Genomic DNA, 27,940 nt, shown 5'->3' on the forward strand with positions numbered 1-27,940 from the left:
GGTGTACAATATAGTGATTCAGCAGTTCTATACATCATTATTCAGTGCTCATCATGGTAAGTGTACTCTTAATCACCTTCACCTATTTTACCCATCCCCCCACTCATTTTCCCTTTGATATACTTTATTTATTTTCTCTTTTTTTCTTTTTTTCTTTTATTATGTTATCTTAATCACCATACCTTACATCATTAGTTTTTGATGTAGTGTTCCATGATTCATTGTTTGTGTACAACACCCAGTGCTTCATTCAATACATGCCCTCCTTAATACCCATCACCAGGCTAACCTATCCCCCACCGCCTCCTCTCTAGAACCCTCAGTTTGTTTCTCATAATCCATAGTCTCTCATGGTTCATCTCCCCCTCCGATTTCACCCCCTTCATTATGTTTTATTTTAATTTATACCCTCAGTTAAAGTTTTTTTAACAAGAACATTTTTACTTGAAAACTACTTCAGAATATATGATTCTAAAAGATATATATATAAAACATTCCATCCAAAAAATAGAATATGCATTTTCTTCAAATACAGACAAAACAATCCCCTGGTCATTTATCACTCTAAAATTCCTCTTAGTACTGCTTTTGCTGCATCCCATAAATGTAGTATAATGAAAAATTTTTAAGCCTTTAAAAAAGAAGGAAATCTTGGGGTGCCTGGGTGGCTCAATCTGTTAAGCATCTGCCTTTGGCTCAGGTCATATCTCAGGGTTCTGGGATCAAGCCCTGGAGTAGCATCAGGCTCCCTGCTCAGTGGGGAGTTTTCTTTTCCCTCGCCTTCTGCCCCTGTCCCCTGCTTGTGCTTTCTCTCTCAAATAAACAAATAACATCTTAAAAAAAAAAAAAAGAAAGAAAGAAATCTTGCCTTTTGTGTCAACATGGATGAATCTTGAAGACATTACGCTAAGTGAAATAAGTCAGTTACAGAAGACCAAATGTTGGGTGATTCCACTTATACAAGGTATCTAAAATAGAATCATAGAAGAGAATATAATCAGTGTTGCCAGACACTGGAGGGTAAGGGAAATGGGGAATTATTGATCAATGGGTATAAAGTTATGCTAGATGGGGGCGCTTGGGTGGCTCAGTCAGTTAAGTGACCAATTTATGATCTCAGGGTCTTGAGATTGAGCCCCACACTGGGCTCTGGCCTGGGTGTGGAGACTGCCTAAGATTCTCCCTCTCCCTCTCTTTTTCTCTCCCCTGACTCTCATGTGTTCTCTCTAAAAAAAAAAAAAAAAAGAAGAAGAAGAAGTTATACAAGATGAATAAATTCTAGAAATCTACTAGACAACATAGTGCCTATAGTTAATAGTATGGTATTGTGCACTTAAAAATTTGTCCAGGGGCACCCGGGTGGCTTAGTCGTTAAGCATCTGCCTTCGGCTCAGGTCATGATCCTGGGGTCTGGGACTGAGTCCCAAATCAGGCTCCTTGCTCAGCAGGGAGCCTGCTTCTCCCTCTGCCTCTGCTGTTCCCCTTGCTTGTGCTCTCTCTCTCTCTCTAACAAATAAATAAATAAATAAAATCTAAAATAAAATCAAATCAATTTTGTTATAAAAATTATCAAAAAATTGAAAATTACACAAAAAGGTGAATGGCATATTTTTTCAAACATCATACAGGGGTGAAGATCACCCAAGGAAAAGCAAGGGCAGAAATTGACAAACTGTTTTTGGTAAAAGATCAGATAGATTGTGTTGAGCACTGGGTGTTATATGTTAAGTGATGAATCACTAAATTCTAATCCTGAAACTAATATTACACTATATGTAAACTAACTAAAATTTAAATAAAAATTTGATAAAAAAGACCAGATAGAAAGGCTCTGTTTCAATAAAACTTTATTTAGATAAACAGATGCAGGCTAGGTTTAGCCTGTGGTCTGTATTTGTTAACTCTTAATCCAAGGACATGACTTTTTTTTGACTAACTGTTTAACATTGCTCAAATATCCCAGTCTTTTCATAGATATGTCAACTTTTAGAGGTTTGTCTGGTAGAGATGAAAATATTATCTTTCCAGTATATCTGGTATTTGTAGTATAACAAACCTCCAAAATACATTTTATTGCACTGTAGGAGATTAAACCAGTTGTGTATGTAACATAGTGTATATGCCAATTATATAACTCTATCCAACAGTTTTAATAAAATATGTAAAATAAATAATGAAAGAAACACTAAACGGTATGCACAATAAAAGGGTCTGATACTTTCAATTATGGATTTATTGATATCTGCATTACTACTCCATGGGAACCAAAATAGAACATTTAATTAATTTTGATTTTCTCTACCAAAGTCAATTATATTATTCACTGTATGCTTTGATTTTGATGAAGGAAGTTTGATATTGACTACTTTCCAAAATTGTCCAAATGATGTATGTATCAGATATAAAGAAACTCAACATTGAGGGCTGTTGTAGGGAATAGTGGAAAACCTTTCATAATCAAAAGCCACAAACTACTCTCTCTCTCTCTCTCTCCACACACACGCACACACACATGCACACACACACAACACACACACACAAACACACACAGAGTTAGAAAAATATACAAAAATGACATTAAAAAATCAGCATTATATTGATGGTCTACTGAAATGATCTACTCCGTTTATGATTTCAAATGTTGTAGGATTGTAACATAAGAATAATATCAACTATCTATGCCATCAGTAAATACTACTAAAGTGACCTTTATTTTAATTGTTAGAGAAATTAATGACCGCTTTGCATTGTATCTTAACAGCTTGATATAAGGTGGTATTTAATAGCCTAAGAAATATAATTATAACTGAGTGACATTAATTTGTACCGTTATATTTGTTTGCAAGGCTAAAAATAGTGTTGCTAAGCAACAATCTAAAATATAAGAAATTAAAATATATATGCATCCTAAAAACATTTAACAATTAAGCTGTACTAAAATTTTCCCATTAACTTCATCTGATCTATTTTGTAATTGACAACTGGAAATCATTGTAGAGGTCATTCAAATCACAGATTACCTGAACTGTTTGTTTTCAAATCAGTTTTATAGGAAAAATAATGGGACAATATTTGAAACATATCCAATTGTGTTTATTTATTCATTACTCCTCTGAGTCAACATTAATATTCTGCAGAGCTCTGGAGCAATATTGAATAGTGGTCATGGAGATATTTCAGATCTACTTTGTTCTTTAAAAGTTATGCCTTTGTACACAGCCCATTTCCTGAGGGACGAGGTAATATTGGCACAATAGCAGAAAGGGAAATATTGTTGAGGTAGCATAGCAAATGATGAGGTTCTTTGGGGAAAGACTGAAAGAAAATGTTGAGCTTAATTACAGCTGATTTAGATACAACCAGTAAGGGAGATAGGGTTAGACTAAGTATTTGGTATTGATTCATGGATCATTATGAACTATTTAATGGCTTTTCCATGATACAAAATTATAATTTTAAATAAAAAACAGTACATGTAAGAAATTAGCAGCCACAAAGTAATGTAGACAGAAATCAAATAAATTGCTATTGCTGCAAATAGTGAACTTTATATTAAATTTCTATGTAGGTAAGTATATTTGTTACTTAGAAAAAGTCCTGACAGAATCAATTATGTTAATAAGGGAATATATGAAGCTAATTTTGAAAAATCTTGAGAATGCACAAGGAAATTAGACATAGGATGATGCTTTGGCAGAGCCCAGGGTAGAAGGTGAAATGACCTTGGGATGTCATGTGAATAGTACTCACCTTAGTTTGCTCATCTGAAAAACAAGTACGTTGACTAAATCAGTGCTAGGTGTATTTCTGCCTCCATCTCTTACCCATTCCCTTATGCCAGTAACACTACTTAAATCAGAGATTCTTTAACTGTATTGTCATACATTGAGGTTTGAAATCTATTGACTGCTGCTTTAATTAATTAATTTCTGTAGTTAAAAATTATACTGTGTTCTATTGGTCTGATGATACCTCAACATATTGCACTGTGTTTGTCTTCTCCTATGTATCTTACAACAATATTTTGTTAAGTAAAATAAAATTTCAACATGAAAAGACATGTCTTTCCCATAGATAATATTCTAAAAACAAGTAAACCAACAAAATAAAACAAAAACTCAATGAAACATTTCCATCATCAGTAGTTAGAGAAAACATCTGTGTGCCCAGCATTCAGGATTAACAGATCTTGAGATATTTCTTTCAGATCAAAATTTTTAACAATGAAAATTTTCAGTTTAAGGCCCTTATCCCATCCATGAGCTCATTTTCTACCCTCTGAGATCAGCTTTCCTTAGAGAAAGCTAGTATCCAAAATTTTTTACCCTCCTACATTGTATTTTAACAGAAACATTATTAAGGACCATTTTTATTACTTTTAAACTTAATATAAAAGTCATTTTATAGTATAATTCTTTAACAATGTTTTTCACTCATATTTTAGAAAAGCATCCATGATAATATATGACTTCTAATGACTATATAGTACATTATACTTCCTCCTGTAAATATAGCACATTATACTTGTGTAAATATAACAGTTTCACATGTTTTTCACCTGTTGTTTTTATGCCATTCAGCACTGATGATCTTGATGAGTAATTACTGTTTTTACAAACTATGATGTAATGAGTAACCATATATATTTATGCAATTCTTTTTTTTTAAGATTTTATTTATGTATTTGAGAGAGAGAGAGTGCAGGAGCCTGAGCATGAGTGGGGGGAGGGGCAAAGGGCAAAGGGAACAGCAGGGAGCTTGAGGCTGGACTATATCCTGAGATCAAGACCTGAGTTGAAGGCAGACACTTTTTTAAAAATTTTTTAAATTTATTTTTTTAAATGTTTAAGTGCACTTTTATTAGCCCTTTTTTATTTAAAAATTTTTTTTTATTATGTTATGATAGTCAGCATACGGTACATCATTAGTTTTTGATGTAGTGTTCCATGATTCATTGTTTGCATATAACACCCGGTGCTCCATGCAGAACGTGCCCTCCTTAATACCCATCACCAGGCTAACCCATCCCCCCACCCCCCTCCCCTCTAAAACCCTGTTTGTTTCTCAGAGCCCATAGTCTCTCATGGTTCGTCTCTCCCTCCGATTTCCCCCGCCTCATTTTTCCCTTACTTCTCCTAATGTCCTCCATGCTGTTCCTTATGTTCCAGAAATAAGTGAAACCATATGATAATTGACTTTCTCTGCTTGACGTATTTCATTTAGCATAATCTCCCATCCATGTTGATGCAAAAGTTGGGTATTCATCCTTAATGATGGTTGAGCAATATTCCATCGTACATATGGACCACATCTTTATCCATTCGTCTATTGAAGGGCATCTCGGCTCTTTCCACAGTTTGGCTATTGCGGACATTGCTGCTATGAACATTGGGATGCATATGGCCCTTCTTTTCACTACATCTGTATCTTTGGGGTAAATACCCAGTAGTGCAATTGCTGGGTCATAGGATAGCTCTATTTTTAATTTTTTGAGGCACCTCCACACTGTTTTCCAAAGTGGCTGTACCAACTTGCATTCTCACCAACAGTGTAAGAGCGTTCCCCTTTCTCCACAACCTCTCCAACATTTGTTGTTTCTTGCCTTGTCAATTTTTTGAAGGCAGACACTTAACCAACTGAGCCATCTAGGTGTCCCTATTTACACAATTCTTTTGTCCAATACAGAATAATCATAGGAATACCCTTTTTCACTCTTCTAGATATTGCCAAATTGCTTTCCAAAATAGACTAATGAATACTTTCCACATTTATGTATAAAATTTTCTATTTCTCTGCAACCTAACAAATATTTAGTATTCATTTTGCTATCAGACATCATTAAATGTCAATAAATATGAAATTGTATTTTCTTGCTTTGAATTTGCCTGATTACTGGAAAGCCTGAGCTTTATCCATGAATGGTTCACGGGGCCACTGTTCAAGCCCACCAAACAATTCTTAAGGATGAAATATTATCAATATTTCCATTAAGGTTATCATTAAAAAGAAATACCATGGACTTGAGTCAAAGTTGTAAAGATCTTATTATTGCAATGGGAAAATATTTAATACTGTTTAAAAATAGGTAAAATTGCTACTATATTACTTTCTACCCAGCAAATTCATCAAGTATAATGAGGGTTCTCATTCTTTATGTTACAAACACACCTTTTTAAATGTATAGTGACCAGAAGACTTTATTTTTAGTGAATCATAGCCAAGTAGACATAGGCCTATGACTTGGCAAACCTTAGTACAGTATATATTTGATATTTCAAATTGTTGAAAATTAATTCACTATTCACGAACTGATATTGAACCAATTTGCTCATCCAACTGGAAAACAAAAATAAAATTGTAATTTTGCTTCACAGCAAAAAAAAAAAAATCCTTATACATTAAATTTCCAAGGAAAAAAATTACACACTCAGTTATTCTAACAAAAAGTATATTAGAAAAAATAAATAAAAATAAATCATTATGATTTATATTGTTTTTCAAACAATAAAAAATAAAATCCAGAAAGTTTCTAATGAAAATTTTCAGATTATCTCTGGATATTTCAAAAAGGCATGGGGCAAATTAAGAGAAAACATTTGAAACATATAGACATAAAATGATTAATATGAACAATAAAAAAGAACTACCACAAACAAGTCAACAGAATATTAAGTAAAGGAATTGTATAACAATTCACAAAAGAGAAAATGTAAAAGGCCCTGAGCCTATGAATAATGCCAAATGTCATTGATAATTAGTAAAATGAAATAAAAACTAGAAAATTAGAAAATCTAATGGTTTACCCACCAAACTATAATTTTTAAAATGTTAATATATTAGACTTTGTGGGGAAAACTGCATTTTTATAAAATTCAATTAATATGTAGTTGAAGACAATTTGAGACTCCTCAAACCTGTGAATATAGAAAATGTAACCAAAAAAAAGGTAGCCATTTCATTTCCTACAGAAATATACTTACATTTAGACAAAGAGACATATAGCAAACCTTCATTGTATCTTTCATTGTAACAAAATATTTGCTATCAATCCAATTCTATTAATAGGGAATCAGTTCAGTAACTTATGGCACATTCAATTCAAGCAGCTGTTGAAGATTATGTAACTTAAAAATATAGATTTATTTTTTTGAGTTGTTGACTTTTTTATTTTCAGATTTGCAAATCTGTGTTCTTTTTTTAAATTTAATTTTATTATGTTATGTTAATCACCATATATCATTAGTTTTTGATGTAGTGTTCCATGATTCATTGTTTGCCTATAACACCCAGTGCTCCATGCAATACATGCCCTTTTAATTCCCATCACCGGGCTAACCCATCCCCTCCCTCCCCTCCCCTCTAGAACCCTCAGTTTGTTTCTCAGAGTCTATAGTCTCTCATGGTTCGTCTCCCCCTCCGATTCCCCCCCTTCATTTTTCCCTTTCTACTATCTTCTTTTTTTTTTTCTTAACATATTGTTTCAGAGGTACAGGTCTGTGATTCAACAGTCTTACACAATTCACAGTGCTCACCATAGCCCTTGTACTGACCTGGCAATATATTTAAAATATGCTAACTGAATAAAGCAAATAAATGGGTAACAATGGTTCTTTCTTTCTTTTTTCTAAAGAGAGAGAGACAGAGAGCTAGCACAAGCAGGGGGAGTGGCAGGCAGAGGGAGAAGCAGGCTCCCCACTGAGCAAGGAGCCTGATGCGGCACTGCTCCCAGGACCGTGGGTTCATGACCTGAGCCGAAGGCAGCCGCTCAACCGACTGAGCCATCCAGGCACCCCAACAATGGTTATCTCTGAGAAGAGGTTTGGAATTATGCATTAGTCTTGGTGAGAAAGATTCTTAAACTTTTAATCTGTATTCTCAATTTTTAGAATAGCTTCCACTATTAATTTATGGTTTTATTGTGATGCATGTGTTCATTTATTAAAATAAATCCAGAGCTTCAAAAAATGTTATTTAAAATTGTTAATGAGCAACTAGGACAAAAGTTAATATTATCTTGCAACTCTGAACTTGAACATTACCAGATAACATTATTAATGTTGCCTATGAGAATCAAAAATTCCAAAAAAATTCGAACTGATAATTTCTAAATCATTAATTTTTTAACTTTTTATTTTGAGATAGTTGTAGATTCATAAGCATTTGTAAGAAATAATAAAGATAGATTCTATGTATCCTTCATCCCTAACAGTAATGTTTGCATAATTATTCACTTTTATATCAAGAAAATGTTTAGTGCAATTTTTAGGGTAAATGTTCTACTTGTAGTTAATTTCAAGTGTGTAAAATGACTTTAGACTGGAAATAAAGGTAAGTAGCTTTGATTCTTAGATTTTAATAGGGACTTTTATATGCATTCAAAGATTGGAGGAGGGTTTCCTACAAAACCAATGTTCTTTCAGCCAATAGTATTTCAATAATTTCAATTCTGTGCTTCTATTAATAGAGAAAATATATAAAATGCATATGTATGCTATGGTACTAATAATAGATAAAGCACTAGCATAAAATCTCTGAGGCGATAAGGAGCAAGCTAAAATAATTAAAATGTTTAGAAACATTGTTTTTTTTATTGTATCTAAACCATTTCAATTTTACTAAAAATATTGTTTTATTCCTTAGAATATGCTTTGTCGTATTTGAGAATCTTGATTTGTCTTTGAAATCTAGTGTTTTGAATGTTTTCAGTTTTATTTCAATGCATACTTTGAAGGACTGTCAGGATTAGAAAGGGGGAAATAGCAAAAATACAAAAGCACCTTATTTGTTGTGTTTAAATGCGTTATGTGTGAGCACTTAATTTTCATGGGAAAGCCTTGAACATATTTAGAAATGAAGAGATGGAGGTTGAACAGAAAGGAGAAAAAAATCAAACTGGTGGAATAAAGTCCCAGAGAATGCAGAAGGGAACGGGATTCGGATAGGAGGAGTGCCTCTTTATCAGAAACAGAAGAAAGGAGATTATAAAGGATGTAGATGCAGGTATCTTGTGAATATTTCACCTTAGACCGAGGTTCTTCTCTCACATGCCGGAAGAATACATACCAGCTTCAATGTGACTGATGCAGAAAAAGAGAAATCCATCAAGACTACAGTTTTTCTCTTTTTGTTCCAGAAATTCAGCTTATAAAATTTTTTAGTTCAGGTGTTTATGGATTATTATAATTCTTGATTGCTTCTTAGCTCTTGTAAGCACATTTACTTTATGTCCCAACTAGTTCTCTCCTAGCAATACTAGCGTTTGAATGAAACTTGGAGTTTCACATTACAAGATGGAAGTTTCATGTTTTCATTTTTTTGGTCCGCATATTATACTCCCATTTGCTACACGTGTCCCAGGTTAGGCCCACTGAAGGCAGATGTTAAAACGTGTTTATTAGGACCCAACCACTGTGAAGGGAAGTTGGGAGAGTGTGACTGTGTGGAGAAAAATGTTTAAGTGCTAGGCAGGCTCCAAGAAGGTAAAGCCTCAGCCAACTTAGGGTGGAGTTCTAAAGCAAGAATGCTCATCCCTGCATCCTGCTTTGGCGAGATGGCCGGATCACAGTCATTCATGGTGGGATACTCTGGGAAGGGCATAACTTCTGCCAAGGCTGTAGCTGAGGCACAACCTGAAGGAGCTGACTATACAACTCCGTGATTCTATCTTTAGAGCATAGAGAGAGCATGTCCACATATCACAAACTGTTGGCCTATAAGGATGTTTTGTTTTTCCAGGCATATTTTATGTATATTGAGTATGCCTAGCCAATCTCTATCAGTTACATTTCCAAGCGGAATACTAAAACCGTTTTGTTTTGCTATCCCTTTCATATAGTATCCTCTCTTCTGATCCTTCAGTTCTACTACCAGAATCACATGAGGAAATTCTATCCTTAATATTCATGAAAAGGATGTATTCTAATAATCCACTGGTCATTTCAGCATCGGTTGTCTGAAGAAAACTGGCCAGAAAACGAAGACCAAGACACCACCCAGGTTTACCAGATCAGATACTCTTAGGGTGAAATTTGGGTATGCCTGTGTTGAGAGAAGCTCCTCAGTTTGTTTGGAATGAAGAAATCCCTATACCCCTGGTACCATTCCATAGTAACCCCAGGGAAAGAAAGAAGTTCAGAAGTTGCAACAAGGCACGGAGATTAGGATAGCTGACAAAATAGAGCAAGAACATAAAAAGGGCATATACAGTGTGAAGAGAGAGCACAGTATCAAAATGAAGGTACTGTGAATAAAGTAATCCAATCTGTGCCAGAACAGAAGTAAGCCTGATCAGGGACACATCAGAAACAAGATTTGGCTGTAAAATTGAACAAAGCTCCTGAGGTAAGGATTTATATCTATATTCAATTTGGTAATGTTTACGACCTCACATATATCTGGGGATCAATAAATGTATCGTAGAATGAGTGATCTGAAAGTAGAACATGTAAATAAATTCACGCAGAAGTAGAAAAAGTACTGATTACACTTGCTGGTGACTGTTCCGTGTATGGGGCAGAGCCCATCTGCTGTACCAGATGCCCAGTGGTTGATTGGACAACAAGCCTGTGGGAGGCAAAAGGCATCTCTCAGAGAAGGCCACCAGGAAAGAGGCCAATGCAACTGTGCCAGGACTACTCCTAACTTCTGTCAATAGTCTCATAGTCATATTGAGTTCCTTAATTTAACCAGAAATCTCTGCAAATGTGTGAAGAGATGACGAAGTTGCATTTCATGGTTTAAAATAAACAACCTTTGAATGTTTCTGATAAAAATGAATTCATATGGTATCTGTTAGACAAACCTCTGCTATTTGGGTTGGCCGTGTCTTCCTTTAAACATACTAGGACAGCAATATTTTCTGTAAATATTTAATTATACAATATTTCTGAATTGACCCTTAACTTCCAGTGAATTAAATGTGAGAAATCTATGTATTTCTTAAGATTTGAAGGTTTTATTTATCTCTAATTATATGGGCAGAACAAACTTGAAAATAATTAACTTTCGATTTCAGATTTCTAATTTCCTCACTTGTACCAAGAGTTTTGAAACACAGTTACACAACATTTGCTTTATTTTTGTACCTTATTTTCCCCCACGTCATCATAGACTTGATGTCATAGCTTCCTGTAACCAAGGTTAAATATTGTGCTTTAACAGAAATCATGTTAATCTTCTAATCCTAAAATGGCTTATCTATATATGCAAGTTTCCTTCTCTTTCCTTCCTTTACCCCTTCCTTCCCTTAGATTCTCTCTCTCTCTCTCATACACACACACTCACACACATGCACACACACTCACCCACACACAGTAATTTTGCTACTATATACTAGATTTTGTTCCAGAGGGAATTCCTATTAATAGTACCAGGTGCATACATCTTCCGGGTGTTAACTGGAGGCTTTGCTTGAATCACATCAAGTCTTCACAGTGACTCCAGAGGCAAGCACCATTGTTCTTTCTGCACAGATGAGGAAATTGAAGCCCAGAAGATTTCAGTGATGGGCCCCCATCTACACAGCTGCAAGTGGTTAGAGTGGGATTAAACCCAATGTCTCCCAGACTCTAGAGTGCATGATCAATCATGCCGCTTTCTTGTCTTTGAGATACTGAGTAGCTTTAGAGGAAGAGAGGAAATAGGAGCAATATTTCTGTGTAGTGACCTGGTGATATATTACATGTGCCCCTTCATTGTGGAGTCTGTTCAATTCTACCTAATACCCAGCAAGACATTAGAAATGGCCACAGATGAAGTTTTCAGATGGTGTCACCTAGTCAATACAACATGGCATTTTGGGAAGAATTCACTATAACATGAGATGGGATAGAAAAAAAAAAGCATTGAATGTGAATGAAAAAAATAAAACTATAAAAGATAATGGGGCATAGTTTATAAGGAAACAAAAAGCTGGAAAACATTGGCTTTGTCTTATCTGCCTTAAACAGAGTCCGTAAACTGTGTATCTCAAATATAAGAACAAGGAATTCTGGGCTCAGGCAAAATTAACTTATCTTGATTTCTCATAAAAGAAAATGAAGCAATTTCTTAAATCAAATAGCAATATAAGATATTTTTTCAAATGTAAATGCTATTCAACAAGGGTAGTTATGTACAGTGCTTTTTTCAGTATTCTAAATTTAATCAGCCAAATTCTTCTTGTGACAACTTGCACTAAATCTTTATCAATGAGACATATAGGTCTTAATCATAAAGCTTTATTTCAGGATAGGGTTGAGGGAAGAATAAAAACGGTATGTGTCAAATAGATGTAAGTCTGAATGTACACTGTATTACTAAATAGCCACTTAACCTTTGACAATAAGCTAAGCTTATCTGTCAGTTTCTTTATCTATAGAATGGGGTAACAGTTGACAATCTTATTGGGATTGGAGAGAATTAAATGAGATAATGCATGAGAGAAGTTACATGTCACTGATACCATATACTGGCATATACTATAAATGCCATATGTCATTTATACAGTTTATTATAAATTACAGATTTTAGGTTTGTACTTAGTTATCCTACTTAGAAATAGATCTGATTCTAAATCACACTCCTAGATTTCTGCCAATATAAAGACACAAAACTCTCACAATGTTTTTGGTGTGGAAGCTATGTCTTCCCTAGTCAGACTTTGTACTTCCTTCCTGAACCATGTTGTGATATTACTCTAGTTTTAGAGAGATGGCAATAAGAGGTTCTTGAGAATAAGCATGTCTGCAAAATACCAGGTGAGGTTATTACAGGGCCTTCAAGCAAGGGAAGGCTGGTTTCCTCTTCCACTGTCAGGGTGACTCAGGCTTGAAGATTCTGAGCATTATCTGTATCCAATCCAATGACCCTGTTCAATTATGAGGATCCCACTCTCTTCCAAGTTTGTCCTAACCTTTACAAGAGAGAATTGATGAGGCTGCAAATTTAACTTCTGTTATAATTTTTCAACCCACTCAATTAAAGTTTGTGTCTGATTTTAATTAAGACCAGGCCTGTGGCTATAAAGAATAAGGGCTTATTTTAGGACTGTCAGAGAATTTCTATAGTTATCTGACTCTAACTTGAGCTGAGAGTTTAAAGAGCTGAGCTTGTTGTTTTTTCTTTCTGTAAGTGTTCAAGTGCATTCCTTGGGGTCATCACGACTGCAGAAAAGTTGAGTGAACAGTCACTTGGTCCCCCAAGGAAGTTAGCTTCATCACCATAAAAGACAGCTGATAATGTGATTAATCATGGTGCACTATGTTTCTGACTAAAGACAAGACCAAACTGATTCCAAATCCCCATCTTTGAGGGTTTCCCTTTTGAGTTCCCACTCCTGGTACTAATGACTCAATCAGCCAGTGAGGAGGTAGACATCACATCAGTTATTTTAACAGAAAGAATTTAACAGAATGAATTGTTAATTAGAGAATGAAAAGTGAAAAAAGCAAAAGGGAATGTTAATGTGTCATAGAAGTCAGCAACTACAAGAAGCAGCTAGCAACCTTAGGGGTTAGCAACAGAGGAAAGAGTTTGAAATTACTAAAAATTAGAAGCATGAATGAAGGGCCCTTCAGGGCTGAAATCCCACTTCTGAGGAAGGGATGCTGGCACTTCTGAGGGGGTGTCAGAAGTCTGATTCCATGGGTAGTGGAAAACTATCTGCCGCTTTCAGAATGAAGGCAATGCGCATTGGCGACATAACAATAACAGGAACAGGAAGGGAAAAGTGGGTTTAAAGTGAAACAGGAAGGAGTGTGTATCTTTTTTTTTCTTCTTTCAGTCTTTTGTCTCTCTCTCTGAACACCCCTTCATGGCAGAATCTAATAGAGAGCCAGCAGACAAGAAGTGTAGTTTGCAGCATCCCAGCCACAGCATCACAGAGCAGAAGATGGGTTTGGATCTAAGGAAAATAATAACTTTCAGAAGGAATTTGGCTTGCAGCACAAGAAAATGAGATACATATATTTTATATACAAGAAGGAATGAATGTATCTTTCACTTATGATTCATTAAATTAATTTTATGATTTATAAATTTGGGAGCACTAATTTGAGTTATAAAAGAAACATTACTACTTATAAAATAGGCCCTTTATTCAGTAACATAGGAAACTAAATACAGAGAGCTTCAACATGGTAACAAGTAATAATATGCATCTATCTTTACAAAACAATGTAGTACAGCATATAATATTTTAAAAACAATATTCTCATACAAAATAAAGAAGAAACAAGAATGCATAATCAATCTTCTTGTGTCCACCCTCCACTTAATATATTAATTCTACATGGATTTTTTTTTTTCAAATCATCCTAAAATACTTAATTTTCCTTTTGTCGGGGGGAAAAGTCATATAACATTTTCTTTCGCTTTTTGCATCAAGAATAATCTCTACTTTATTTATAAGGTAATGGATGATTCAACCTCACCATACCAGTTTTTCTCTCTCAGCATTATCTCCCTTCAAGGAGAATAGAAGCAAGAGCAGAGTCATTATTCCAACTGCACTTGTTTTTTGTTTGTTTTTTAAGATTCCTGAAGCATAGAATCCCATTCCTCTACTAGTCCTACTCAAATATTACTTACTTTTCAGGGCCCAGACTAAATGTTTTTGGCTTCCCTGGTTATACATTATGTATCTGATACTCATCCATGGCAGAATGTAACATTGAGGTGGTAAATTATGTTTTTTATTCACTGCATTACCTTTGCTCCAATCTAAGCTTTTTCTAGTTTATTAGTATTTACTAGCCTCAGAGAAAATAATAGATGACATCACCTTTCTCAGTCCTCTGTAAAAGTCTAAACTCAATGTGGGTAACTGTAGGGTGAGCTGAGTGAGCCAGGCAATCCAAGTGATAGGACTCTGAGGAAGGAGCAAGACTCAGAAGATGAGAGTGCATAGAGGGTCTGTGGAAGCTAACCCATAGGCACCACAGCTCCCAATTTTGTCAAATGTCTTGTGCTCACAAGCAGGGTCATGGAGCAGCCAAGCCATCGTTGAGAGATTACTTCAGGTGATAGAATCTGGCCTTTGTAGATAAAGCACCTGAGTCTGAGGGTTCTAGAGGGGAGGGGGGTGGGAGGATGGGTTAGCCTGGTGTTGGGTATTAAAGAGGGCACGTTCTGCACGGAGCACTGGGTGTTATGCACAAACAATGAATCATGGAACACTACATCAAAAACTAATGATGTAATGTATGGTGATTGACATAACATAATAATAAAAAAAAAGTAAAAAAAAAAAAAAAGCACCTGAGTCTAAACCAAGCTTTAGGAGATAACACGTGAGAAAGGAAAAGAACATAGTTTAAGATAACACACTTCTCAAACTCTCACTCTTTGCAGATGATATGATACTGTATGTGGAAAACCCGAAAGACTCCACCCCAAAACTGCTAGAACTCATACAGGAATTCAGTAAAGTAGCAGGATATAAAATCAATGCACAGAAATCAGTGGCATTCCTATACACCAACAACAAGACAGAAGAGAGACAAATCAAGGAGTTGATCCCATTTACAATTGCACCCAAAACCATTAGATATCTAGGAATAAATTTAACCAAAGAGGCAAAGGATCTGTACTCAGAAAACTATAAAATACTCATGAAAGAAATTGAAGAAGACACAAAGAAATGGAAAAACGTTCCATGCTCATGGATTGGAAGAACAAACATTGTGAAGATGTCAATGCTACCTAGAGCAATCTACACATTCAGTGCAATCCCCATCAAAATACCATCCACCTTTTTCAAAGAAATGGAACAAATAATCCTAAAATTTGTATGGAACCAGAAGAGACCCCGAATAGCCAGAGGAATCTTGAAAAAGAAAAGCAAAGCTGGCGGCATCACAATTCCGGACTTCCAGCTCTATTACAAAGCTGTCATCATCAAGACAGTATGGTACTGGCACAAAAACAGCCACATAGATCAATGGAACAGAATCGAGAGCCCAGAAATGGACCCTCAACTCTATGATCAACTTATTTTTGACAAAGCAGGAAAGAATGTCCAATGGCAAAAGGACAGTCTCTTCAACAAATGGTGTTGGGAAAATTGGACAGTCACATGCAGAAGAATGAAACTGGACCATTTCCTTACACCACACACAAAAATAGACTCCAAATGGTTGAAAGACCTAAACGTGAGACAGGAGTCCATCAAAATCCTAAAGGAGAACACAGGTAGCAACCTCTTCGACCTCAGCCACAGCAACTTCTTCCTAGAAACATCGCCAAAGGCACGGGAAGCCAGGGCAAAAATGAACTATTGTGATTTCATCAAGATAAAAAGCTTTTTGCACAGCAAAAGAAACAGTCCACAAAACCAAAAGACAACTGACAGAATGGGAGAAAATATTTGCAAATGACATATCAGATAAAGGGCTAGTATCCAAAATCTATAAAGAACTTTTCAAACTCAATACCCAAAGAACAAATAATCCAATCAAGAAATGGCAGAAGACATGAACAGACATTTTTCCAAAGAAGACATCTAAATGGCCAACAGGCACATGAAAAAGTGCTCAACATCGCTCGGCATCAGGGAAATCCAAATCAAAACCTCAATGAGATACCACCTCACACCCGTCAGAATGGCTAAAATTAACAAGTCAGGGAACGACAGATGTTGGCGGGGATGTGGAGAAAGGGGAACCCTCCTACATCGTTGGTGGGAATGCAAGCTGGTGCAACCCCTCTGGAAAACAGTATGGAGGTTCCTCAAACAGTTGAAATTAGAGCTACCATTCGATCTGGCAATTGCACTACTGGGTATTTACCACAAAGATACAAATGTAGGGACCCGAAGGGGTACGTGCACCCCAATGTTTATAGCAGCAATGTCCACAATAACCAAACTGTGGAAAGAGCCAAGATGTCCATCGACAGATGAATGGATAAAGAAGAGGTGGTATATATACACAATGGAATATTATGCAGCCATCAAAAGGAATGAGATCTTGCCATTTGCAACGACGTGGATGGAACTGGAAGGTGTTATGCTGAGTGAAATAAGTCAATCAGAGAAAGACATGTATCATATGACCTCACTGATATGAGGAATTCTTAATCTCAGGAAACAAACTGAGTGTTACTGGAGTGGTTGGGGGTGGGAGGGATGGGGTGGCTGGGTGATAGACATTGGGGAGGGTATGTGCTACGGTGAGCACTGTGAATTGTGCAAGACTGTTGAATCACGGATCTGTACTTCTGAAACAAATAACACAACATATTTTAAGAAAAAAGAAAAAGAAGAAGATAGCAGGAGAGGAAGAATGAAGGGGAGTAAGTCAGAGGGGGAGATGAACCATGAGAGACGATGGACTCTGAAAAACAAACTGAGGGTTCTAGAGGGGAGGAGGGTAGGGGGATGGGTTAGCCTGGTGATGGGTATTGAGGAGGGCACGTTCTGCATGGAGCACTGGGTGTTATGAACAAACAATGAATCATGGAACACTGCATCAAAAACTAATGATGTAATGTATGGTGATTAACATAACAGTAAAAAGATAACACACTTCTGATATACTCTTCCATTAGTATTTGAGACTGGATTGAATAGGATAATTGCTAATAAAAAAGATGCAACTATTAGGCATCTTTCATTCCATATAGTGCAACATTGAAATACTACTATTTATGTATCATTTCTGCTTCTTTTTATTTATTTATTTCAAATTTCTTTAAAAAACAGCTATATTGAGGTATCATTGACATTTAATTCAATGCATGTATTTAAAATAAGTGCACAATTCAATAAATTTTGACATATATATAAACTATATGTAACATTCATGTTAGACACACATTTGTATACACACATAATATGTTCATATATGTATTATGAACATATATATGTTCACAAATATGTATATACACATACATATATGGCTATACAAATATGCATGTGTATTTACATACATACATACATGCATAGTTATGAACTCATCATCACAGTCAGGATAATGAACATAGTTATCATACCTACATGGTTCCTTTTGACTTTTTTTTTCACATGCACCCTTATGTTTATTGCAGCATTGTTTACAATAGCCAAATTATGGAAGTAGCCCAAGTGTCCATCCATAGATGAATGGATAAAGAAGAACTGGTATGTACACACACACACACACACACACACACACACACACACAGAATATTACTTAGCCATGAGAATGAATGAAATCCTGCCATTTGCAACAACATAGATGGATCTAGAGAATATAATGTTAAGCTAAATAAGCCAGTTAGAGAAAGACAAATATCATTTGATTTCATTCATATGTGGAATTTATGAATCAAAACGAACAAAGAACAAAAAGAGACAAACCAAAACACAGACTCTCAACTATAGAGAAAAAACTGATAGCTACCAGAGGGGAAGTGGGTTGGGGGATGGGCAAAACAGCTGTAGAGAACATATCCTGATGAGCACCAAGCAATGTACGGAAATACTTTCATTTATAAATAGTCATACAATGAATGAAAGTTTATATGTTATGTTTGCCTATATTTTTACAAGCATAATGCAATGAAAAAACTCCTTAAGCCCTCATTTCTTATGGTTCTCCAGTTTTTTGTTTAAGTATGTAGAAGAATAAGTAACTTGCTAAGTGTTTAGTGTCAATCTACATACTAATGATTGTGATTGAAGAAATTTCATTTTATTACTATAGTTTTCACTTTAATTCTGGAAAATGACATTTTGCTTTTTATTTGGCAAATAAAATCTACGAATTCTTAATGAGATACATGTGGAAGTTCATGAAAGGTTTATTCCCCCATGGCCATATTTAATGCAAAATTACAAGTGCTAAAACGTCATTACAGAGCTTTAGTTAGGGAACAGGAATAAACTGACAGAATTTTAGCCACACAAAAAGAATATATTTTTATTGGCTGCATTTTAAATAATGGCAAGGTTATGCTACTGTTGACAGATATTCTTCACCCATCTGTAAAAATTGCTTTATGCTTCTGGGTGTTATTAATAAGCAAGTCTTTTACCTTAATAATATCAAAATTTAAAATACATCATCTTGTACTTAATTTTTGCCATCATTCTTAAATGAATATAATTTTTACATGTACAATCATTATTTCTTTATTATCTGATTTTACCCTAAAATAATATTTGCAATCACTAAAGTTTAGATGGAAATATCAAATCATTTATATCACTTATGGGTTTTTTTTTAAAAGATTTATTTATTTGATTTGTCTCCCCCTCCGATTTCAACCCCCCCTTCATTTTTCCCTTCCTTCTCCTAATGTCTTCCATGCTATTGAGGAGGGCACCTATTGCATGGAGCACTGGGTGTTATATGCAAACAAAGAATCATGGAACACTACATCAAAAACTAATGATAGTGACTAACATAACACAATAAAAAAATAAAACAAAAAAATAAATAAAAACAAAAACAAAGCAAGATTTATTTGAGAGAGAGAGCGAGCGAGCATGTGCACAGGAGAGGGGCAGAGGGAGAGAGAGTCTTTTTTTTTTTTAAAGATTATTTATTTGAGAGAGAGAGAGCGCGCACACAAACGGGGGAGGGGCCGAGGGAGAGGGAGAAGCAGACTCCCTGCTGAGCAGGGAGCCCCAGGTGGGACTTGATATCAGGACCTGAGCCAAAGGCAGATGCTTAACTGACTGAGCCACTCAGCCACTGTGCTAAGTACAGAACCTGACACGGGGCTCGATCTCATGACCCTGAGATCACCACTTGAGCTGAAACCAAGAGCTGGACACTCAACTGACTGCGCCACCCAGGTGCCCACATTTTTTTTTTTTACTTGACCAATTCTACATAGTATAATCAAGATACTAATGGTTTCCTTTTTTAAAAACAAAAACCCACAAAAAAAGTGTTTTAAGACAAATAAATTATAAACAAAAATGTCAAGATTTAAGAGATAATACTTTCCATAAATTAAGATAGTAAAATAATAGAGTATAAAAATAAAAACAAACAAAATCTTTTAAAAAGGAGCTTATTATTTGTGTTTCATTTTTGTTTCCAGAGCTCAAAATTTCTTCATGAAGATTCGTGTTTCTGTCTGAATTTATATTCCTTCTGCCTAAGGTACTTCCTTTAACATTTTTTATATTGTGTCTGTGCTGGCAATGAATTTTCTCAGCCTTTGTCTAAAAAAGTCTTTATGTCATCTTCACTTTGTAAAGATATTTTCACTGATTAGAGAATTCTGGGTTGACATTTTTAATTTTATGTTAATCACCATACATTACATCATTAGTTTTTGATGTAGTGTTCCATGATTCATTGTCTGTGCATAACACAGAGTGCTCCATGCAGTACGTGCCCTCTTTAATACCCATCACCAGGCTAACCCATCCCCCTACCGTCCTCCCCTCTAGAACCCTCAGTTTGTTTCTCAGAGTTCATCATCTCTCATGGTTCATCTCCCTCTCCGACTTACTCCCCTTCATTCTTCCCTTCCTGCTATCTTCTTCTTCTTTTTTTTTTCTTAACATATATTGCATTATTTGTTTCAGAAGTACAGATCTGTGATTCAACAGTCTTGCACAATTCACAGCACTCACCATAGCTATGTTTTTTTGTTTTTAAGTTGAGTACTATAAAGAACTCATTCCATTGACTTGTGATTTTCATAGTTCCTGAGAAAAGTCTACTAAAATTCTTATCTTTGGTCATTCTGTATGTATTGTGTTTCCCCCCTTCTCTGGCTGCCTTCAAGATTTTCTTATTTCTGGTTTCAGCGATTTGAAAAGATGACATGTCTGTACAAGTATGTGTATGCACTTAGTATTTATCATTGGATCTTTCATCTTCTTGGATATATGGTTTAAAATATTTCACTATTTTTTTAAGATTTGAGCCTTTAATTTTTTATTTTTCCCACACTGTTCTGCCCTGTTCTTTTTCTCTTGTCCTTCTGGGATTCCAATTAAATGTTTTTTAGATAGCTTGATACTATTTATTCTATAACTCTTGGATGAACTGTTTTTTTCACCCCTCCACCATTATTCCCTGTGTGTTTCAGTTTGGATATTTCTACTGATCTACTTCTAGTTAATAATTTTCTTAGCATCTTAGAGATTCCATCTCCTTACTGAAATACCATATATATTTATGCATTTGTCTACTATTTCCTTTAGATCATTTAACATAAAAACCATCATTTGTTTAAAATCCCTGACTGAGAGTTTTAACACCTGGATTAGCTCCATTTCTGGTTCTGTTGATTTCTTGTTCTTTGACCAAGTTAGATATTTTTCATACTTATCTGTCTCATAACTTTTTATCGATTGCCAGTCATTCAGTGTAGAATAGTAGAGAATAAGATAAATAATACTTGTTCTTTGAAATAAGCATGACTTTTTCTTTGTCTGGCTATTAGTTGTGAGTAGTTGAGTCACTCTTTTCAGGAGCAGAGGTGAGTTTGAGTTTTGTGTTTGTTTTTCTCAGTTTGTGTACCAAAGGCCTCAAATTCGTCCAGCAGTGGTCTACCACTGCCTTGTGATTATTAATAGAGAGGCTAAGGATCAGGAAAGTTTTTCTGTGTTAATGTTTCATTAGGAGCTGTCAACCATTACAGCATTCCTGTACAAAAAAAAGGTCTCTGTCCACCCTGTTGGTGGTAGAACGCTGTTGCTTCTCACTTGATGCCTGCCGAGGCTTGTGGTGAGGGGCAGTGTATTTTCCTGGTCCAGCTTAGTATTAGACAGGCATTGTGATTAGAAAGTGGAGTAAAGCTTCCTCATCTTTCCAATCTATCTTTTCTATTGCAGCCAAAGTCCACTTTATATCTATGGTGGGCCTTGTGTCAGACAAAGATTTCTCCCCCTCCTCAGTGGTAGACCTATGGTTATATTGGTATGAATTCCTAGCCTGTTTCTCCCCAAAGATAGGTTTTCTTTTCTAACCAATATACTGGTAATGATGCACATTTCACTGTATTGTAAGTGTGACAATATTTCCTGCCCATCCCCCAGAAAGAATCTTATAAGATTCTGTATAAGAGAAGGATCCAGGTAGTAGTGTGAGGTTTGGTGCCTTCCCCACAGTGGCAGTTGACTCCCTCTTGCATCCTTGCCTAACCACAGGGGCTTTCCCTGATCATTTACCCTGCCTCCAATTTTTCTTGAAGGTAACTAATAGAGGTCATTAGAAGAGAACTTGCAAGTGAGTGTGAAATCCTTTTGAGTCTGGATCTCTCAGGGGTTCTAAACTGCCAGTTAGCTCACACTTGTCCTTTACCAATTAATCAAAATTTCAGGGTTTTTTTTTTTCTTATCCACTTGTATGGCATCTAGTCTCTCTGTATCCATAGAGATATCTTAGATATCTCTTCTTGAAGGAGTTTGTTTCTCCTTGAGTCTCAAGGTACTTCATTGCCCAGGGACCTCAGCTCTTTAATGAGTTCATGGAAAATTATTATTTTGTACTTTATCTAGATACTTCTCATTATAGTTTATCCAACTGTTGCTCGTTCCAGATTTATACAGCCCAGGCAGAAGTTGAACTTTCAATGCATTAAATTTTAAGAGTATTGTCTTTGCCACTGATTAAGATTACTCAAGATAGTTATAATCAGGTTATATACTGGTATCAAAGGATATGCTGAGCTCTGCCATATAACCTAAAGGTATAATACAATTAGCCTTCCCTTTCATAATTTGAATATAGTTTATCTATATCTACATCTTATGTAAAAATATAATAAAATTACATTGTACTTTACTTGAAAATTGCCTTTTTTCATAAGTCTTTTAATAGCTTCTTAAATGTTGTGCTGAATTTAATTATAGCTGTAAAAGTGGTTACCAAGACATTCAGTGGTAGTGAAGAATTTTGGATAGAGAGGAGGCAGACAATTTCTTTTCTTTTCCTCCCACCTTCTTCTACTCCTCAATGCATATCCTTTCAGGCAGGTAGCTTTTCTAGCCAGTAGAGTATAATTAGAGAAAGAACTAAGGCAGTGCCAGGGTGAATACATTTCCTGTTAACTCCATTCCTCCATGCCAAGTTTGGTATGAGACTTCCTCCCAGTCACCCATAGCCAGGGTACCCTTTGCCAGGTTTTCAAAGGGCATCCATATGACCATCCCATATAATGTTCTGCCTCTCCAAGGAGTTCCTCTCGAGCAGGCACAGATCTCCATGACTGTTGCAGAAACTCTTTCTTTCTATTAGTTCTCAGAAACCTCACTGCCTTCCAGGTGTGTGGCTGAGACCATCTTCAGTATCATTATAAGACACATTCATATTTTTATCTTGGCACATCAAACATAATATTAACCAGGATCTTAACAGAAGGGTGCCCCACTTGTCAGTTTCATCCTTTTGCATAAAAACAGGCAAAATGCTGCGGATTATTCCTGTGTATAAGAAATCTAGACTTCAGGGATCGTGAAGTCCTGATGATTTCCCAGGATTAAGATGGAGATAGGGGAAGAGCCAATTTTTCATTTTTTTGCATATAACTGGACCTTGAGAAAATATATCTCTTTTATGCTCTCTATAGGTAAATTTATATCTAATATTCTGAGGTGAAGTGCGTGGGGTGGGAATCAGGAACAGGTTCAAGTCTATGTTGAACTCAATGGCCAACCTAGAGATAAAACACTGTTTTTTTTCCTTTTAAATGTTTCCTAATAGATGGGTTTGTGTAATGGGTTTCAGGCAAAAAATGTTGTAAGGCTCAAGTAACAGAGCTAGCTGTATTTCAATTGCTACTTCCTGTCAGCCTAGTGACTTTATAATTTATTTGTATGTAAGTTAGAAAGTTTCATTTCCAAAAGAAATCTATTGGATTCATCCCCAAAATTATCTTTTTGTAGAAATATGTGAGTTCAGCCTTATGTCACTTATAAAGATTAATGCTTTTCTACAAACTGACAATCAATATTTCTATCATTTTCCTCTAAGTCTATCTCTAGGGGCAAATCACAAGTAAGTAAATGTCAAAGTTTTCTTCCACATACAGAAACAACTACTCTGTAGATAACATTGTGAATACTTATAATGTTTTTTAATAAGTAACCTTTCTAAATTTTAGCAGGAGAAAATATGAAAAAGAACTCAAGTGTGTACAAATTAGAAACAAAAGAACAGCTTTTTCTTTCATATCACACTTGACACAAATAGAATACATGCAGCAGACATTTAAATGGCTATTTGAGAAGCTTAGACATATACCTTTGTGATAGGAAAAGTGGTTAAAAAGGAGACAACATACATTGCATATCATAATGAGAAGACTTCTCATCTCAGGTGACTGGTTTATACAAAGATCTTGGGCTGATTGAAGTGTAAGCAAACTAGTCAGTATCAATCAGATAAGAAGTCCAGCCTTAAAAATTTAGGGCATAAGCTGAAAATTCCATTTTATTTTCCTGAATAAAGTTTAAAAATACATTACACATATATTTTAACAAGATAGTATTTGCATATCAGACAATGGCAATGTTCAAAACTTTGAGGTTCTATTTCTACTAGGTTACTGGCCAATAAAATGATAGATTGGATTGTATTATTTTGCCATTCTTAATTTTGGAATCATAAGGTTCTATAAATGACACATAAAACAAAGGTACCTGAAAATACTATAGGAAAATTATAAGAAATAAACTATTTCAAGTCTACAAACATAAGTCTTCTCTTAATCTTTATATAAATTTTTTGCTATTTTCTCAATATAGAGATGCATAATGACATGACTGAGGACGACCCAGAAATATCTGAAATGTGCAAGGGGGTGGTGAGGATGTTGCAAAGGACTTAGTATTTTTCCTTAGGTATATTTGTATAAATATACAGATATACATCTTGAAACATATATGTATATCTGTGTGTATTTACATTTATCATGAATTCTAACATAATTATAATATTTCAAAATATTATGGCAAATATTATTAAGTATATCATATCTTGAATAACACTTAATTCATAGTTCTGTAACATACATTTATCTTAAATAGGAATGGAGACAAAAATATAAGAGAAATAGATGAGGATTATAGATTAATTTCTTTTTTTTGCCTCCCAAAAGACTTACCCATTTAGTTGTAAATGGTATCAAATAGAACACAGGCCAAATTTTTGTTTTATAATACACTATCCAATGCAAATTTCTGAAGCCTAGAATTTGGTATAAGTAAAGACTTCTTTGGAAAATGTCATAGTAACCCAAGAAATACATTTTGGAGGACGATTAATGTTTATCCATCATAAGAGCTGGTCTGTCATAGGAGTAGTGCTTCTAGGGAGACCAGGTAACTAACCCCCAAGAATTTAAAAAAGTTGAAGACGTTGCCTGTGTACATTTTGTTTGTATAAAATTATAACATCTACTCGGTAATTTGAATATCCAGTGGGTAATTTTTATAATACAATGGGTGATTTTTAAGTCATTTCCAGAGGAAGCCTTGACATACTCTTTCAACTATTTAAATAAAGTATGGACAATTTGGCTTAATTCTGTCTCTTAGAATAATTTGGCATTATGATAACACAAATAAATATATTTAAAAACAGGCTTTTATTTATGTTTTGAGTATGTTGTATGGCCTTAAAAGACCAGGAGTTTTCCTCCATAAGTGTATCTGTGTCTATATTTTCTCAGAATTTCTTAATCTTATACATTTTAATGTATTGCATTTTACCCAAAGTGCTATATGTTTATATAAGAACAGGACAGACATACTCACTCACATGCATATCATTGTAACTGAGTCATAGGCGTGGTACTTAATAAAAACAAACAAAACATTATGAGAAAACTAACCATATGACAGGAGAGAGGCAGTACAGGACCTCAGCTAGAATAGCCCTAGCTTCAGATTGCTTCAGTTTAATTCTTGCTCTGCCACTTCCTAGTTGTCTAATTTTGGACAAGTTAGTTCTCTTTTCGGTGCCTCCAATTTTTGTAAAATGTGAAAATAATTGTACCTGTGTTATCATGTCATAAAGATCCCAGGAAAGAATACAAGTCAAGTGTTTAGAACAGGCGGACATGGTTGACACTAAGTGTTTACAATTGCTATTATGATCTTCTGAATCGATTAAAATTTAATCCAGCCTGTGGAAGCATAGTCTCTGTAGCTATTGGGATTAAAAAAAATTTATAGAATTTTATAGAAAGCATTGTGGTAAGAGAATTATTCCCTTACATACTGGAAAAATATATTGAAGCCTGTCTATTTTGCTATGTTTCGTGTGTGCAGGGACTGAATACATTAATTGTTGTTATATATCTCTTGGTTGGTGAATTCTCAGATTAATTAATGTTGCATTACTAAGGTTCACTGAGTTTTCCCTTTTGCACTTAGGAAATGAATAATAAAGAAGTTTATCCAAATAGCTCTTCTCAAAAGCAAAAGGGAAAGAAGAACAAGAAAAAAATGAAAGATGAAAAGTTGTGTGTTTTCCTGAGCCAGAAGGATCCCAGAGAGAACCATGGCCTGGAGTGTCCCTGGGAGGCTGATTGCAAAGGTGTCTTGGAGCAGGGACTTTCTGCATGCTCAGCGGTGTGGTTAGGCAGTGGAAAGCCGAGACTTCTCTGTGTCTGCCACTCAACCCGCCTATTTACTTCAAACTTATGCTGTCCAGAGGACTGTTATTACATTAGTTTGGACCCAAAGGGATTTGATTCTTTTCTTTCATTATTCATAAAGTAAAAGCCTTGAGCCACAGTTTAAAGATTTTACCACTCATAAAATGATGCTTATGTGAATGATGTAGAAGACACATATAATCAATGTCTACCTGTACAAATGCTGTGAATATACTTTAATGCTTAATGTGAACATGTTGGAAAATACATCTTAAAGTACATTCTGTTGTTTTAAAACTATTCCTTAGCTATTGTTAAAAATGAATCTTCCTGCCCCCTCCCTTTCCATATTGAGTACCAAACGTAATTTGGAGAGAAGAAACATGAAGTATTATTACATTTTTATGTAAATATGATACATTTTAATTGGAAAAAATAACCAACCAAACAAAAGAAATTCTCATATTTCAAAAATAAAAGTAAGTTTATTGGAGTTTTTAGAAAGTTCCTGTGGGTAAAATTTTCCATTGAATAATATAAAATGAAAATCTGACCTATGTACCTACATCCTATTATATCTTTACCCTGACATTTCACTATTTATATTGCTTTTGCAGTTGGAACTATTGAGCAAACATTGCTGACATTGCAGAGTTTATCTGTGTATGACATTCATTATCGCACCCCAACTTGGTCTCCTTTGCTTCAATAATGAAGTTTGCTGTGGTCAGTGGAAACAGCTTGATTGGTTTACAGATGTTCAAAACAAGTTCTGTATGTAGCCTGGAAAATGTTATTGGGAAATTGCTCTGGACCAGATAGGAATATACCAGTTTAAACTACTAGGATAAAAACACCATTTTTTTAATTAAAAAATGGAGATTACGATTGATGAGACTATTCTCAGCCAAAAGAAGAGAAGAAGAAAAAGAAGATGAAGGAAAAAGCAAGAGGGAAAAAAAGGTAACAGTAATAATTAAATTTAATTTACCATAACCAGCCTGAAAAAAATTCTTATCAAGTATAAATCTGTATTTGTCCCAGTGTAAGAACTACCTCCTCCATACAAAACACACTCAGCTACCCTGCTTTTCAATGATATCTTTTCTCTTCTGAATTCCTCTAGAGTAATGATTCTTAAAATGTAGTCCTCAGATTGGCAATATAAGCATCATCTGGGAAATTTTTAGAAATGAAAATTCTTAGACTCCACCTTAGACTTAGTCAGATACCCTGAGTGGGCCGCATAATCTGTGTTCTAACAAATCCCTAATTGATTCTACTGCATACTCAAGTTTGAGGACCACTGCTATAAGACAATGCACCTATACAAATAAATAAAGCACATAATTAAATGTGTGTGTTTTTTCCTTTTTAAAAAAATTAACACATTCAGTTTATATCCATATCC

The 27,940-nt window shown here is 35.1% G+C and overlaps 1 long non-coding RNA gene across 2 annotated transcripts; it reads left to right on the top strand.

The window, feature by feature from the left end:
• Positions 1-27,865, top strand: LOC141373813 (uncharacterized). Of its 2 annotated transcripts, XR_012380134.1 has the most exons (4): positions 1-56; positions 7,631-7,841; positions 20,011-20,072; positions 26,306-27,865. It is a non-coding gene; the product is annotated as an uncharacterized lncRNA (long non-coding RNA). The 2 variants fall into 2 exon arrangements; XR_012380135.1 differs by lacking the exons at positions 1-56; positions 7,631-7,841 and adding an exon at positions 9,926-10,341.
• The last annotated feature ends 75 nt before the right edge of the window (positions 27,866-27,940 follow it).

The sequence above is a fragment of the Callorhinus ursinus genome, unplaced genomic scaffold (assembly GCF_003265705.2).
Source record: "Callorhinus ursinus isolate GAN/ISIS: 27379988/994484 unplaced genomic scaffold, GSC_fseal_2.0 scaffold12, whole genome shotgun sequence".
In the NCBI taxonomy this organism is placed as follows: domain Eukaryota; kingdom Metazoa; phylum Chordata; class Mammalia; order Carnivora; family Otariidae; genus Callorhinus; species Callorhinus ursinus.